Here is a 233-nt window from a genome sequence, read left to right as displayed (position 1 = left end):
GTCTTAATGCCAATCATACCTGTGTCTTTCTTCTTCTTGAGGCACAGCAAGAAAAACAAAGCGAGCATGATGAATAAACAGATCTCAATCATCACAAGCCCCACAACGAGGCCAATCACAGCTCCTGAACTGAACCCTAAACCTGGTTCTCCACATTCAGCATCCGTTGAAGCACTTCCTGGTTTTATCAGCTGAAGATTCAATGTCTCACATCTGGAATGATAGAGGGACAT

Source organism: Etheostoma spectabile, chromosome 12 (genome assembly GCF_008692095.1).
Source record: "Etheostoma spectabile isolate EspeVRDwgs_2016 chromosome 12, UIUC_Espe_1.0, whole genome shotgun sequence".
Classification (NCBI taxonomy): Eukaryota; Metazoa; Chordata; class Actinopteri; order Perciformes; family Percidae; genus Etheostoma; species Etheostoma spectabile.
This window is presented reverse-complemented; position numbering follows the sequence as displayed.